Here is a 1850-nt window from a genome sequence, read left to right on the forward strand (position 1 = left end):
CTTTAGTCAAACAAACTTTTACATATATTCGAATTGTAAAGTTGTAAAACTTGGTGTTTAAAATAAGTGTAGTACCTAATTTTACATCCTCCTTTTTTCTAACATCTATATGTATATGTGTATATGTATATATATTCCTTTATGCGATGTAGACCGAAATTTTCAATCGGATCATGCAACGGAACGTGTTTTATCGGTTAAAAAAATGAGAGACACTGGGAAAGAGAGACTGGTTGGTTCTCCTCTTGGAGAGTGTTGGCAGAGTGCTCGTGATCGATTACTCGTCATCCGTGTGCGATGTCCCGAGTTCGACGGCCACTACTACTATGATCACTCAATATACACATACATACATTTTTATATATACACATATACACGTTCTGCCAAACCAAACGTACTTCTTCCTCTTCTCTTTCTCTCTCTCTCTCTCTCATTTCTCTGACAGCTTCTTTTCTCTTTTTTTCATCTGTCCCTCTCTCTTTTATACATACATATATATATATACACATGTATACGTATAAATATATGTGTTATCGATCGTAGACTACTACACACGTACAAATATATGATACAAACACATCGAACTCGGTGGACACCACACACATATACACTCATACACACGTTTAAGGTATTTCTTTTTTTTTTTTTTTCTATTCTCTATCTTTCTCTCTCCTCCACCTTGACAAAATACGAGAAAGAGTGAGATAGAGAGAGAGAGAGAGAGAGAGTCATAGGGTCGCGTTAGGAAACGAAGAAAAACCGTGCGGTACATCGGACAGTGGAGACTCTCTTTCCATTGGGAAAACTAGTCTCGCACCTCGATAGCTGCCAAATCAAACGTTTCCCTACTCTCCTGTCCTATTTTCATACCTTTCTCTACTACCCATCTATAAAAAAAAAAAAAAAGAAAGAAAAAATACAAGGCTACAACCAGTAGCTTAAATTCAGTTCGTTCGGAATTCCTACGATCGATAACGAGGTCAAAATAATTAATGATGTTAAAGAAAAAAAAAAAAAAGAAAAAAAAAAAGAGGAAATAGTTAAACAAAGGATAAATACAACGAGTCTCGAATTTTTATATTATATAATAATAAATAACCAGTTGTTCTCTCTCTTTCTCGAAATGATTATTATTATTTCACACAATGGGCAAATCGAAATAAAATATCAATTGAAAATAAAATGATAAGACATTGTAAACAAATTTTGTAAGTTGTGCAATAAAAACCTGATTATATATTATATATCAATTGAAAATAAATAAAAAATTCAATTAGTTATGTTCTCTCGTTTATCTCTAAAAAATAAAATTATTAATAAATAAGTATCGTAGGGAAAAATTGAACATTAAAGAGAACTTACTTAGTGGTAACCAGTAGTGTTCGAAAAGTTATAGTAGAATAACGTTAACTTTTTATATAAGATAGTGATTACTTATGATTGTAATGAGAAATGATGTTATATTGACTCGTGAACAATAACTATCGAGGTAAAATAACGCTATTAATTGTAAGTTTTTTTTTGTATTTGTATAAGTAATAATATGTCATAATAAAAAACATTTTAGTTGCTGAGGAAGTCCCATATATAGGGACGAAACGTTCAACTGATAAATAGATTGTTCATCTTATTTAAACCTGTCCAAAAAAAAAAAACTATCCCTAAGATTAAACTTTGGAAAAATTTTGGATAAGAACAAATTTATTATATTAACATTAAAAAGAACTATAACTTAGTTTTAATTAACCGATTAATTCTTCAAAACTAAGTTCTGTAATTAATTAATTGTTCAATTTTAATCGATTAATTATTTGTTCGATTTTAATTGATTAATTGTTCAAAACTAAGTT

Source organism: Polistes canadensis, unplaced genomic scaffold (genome assembly GCF_001313835.1).
Source record: "Polistes canadensis isolate GaletaPanama2010 unplaced genomic scaffold, ASM131383v1 scaffold_317, whole genome shotgun sequence".
In the NCBI taxonomy this organism is placed as follows: domain Eukaryota; kingdom Metazoa; phylum Arthropoda; class Insecta; order Hymenoptera; family Vespidae; genus Polistes; species Polistes canadensis.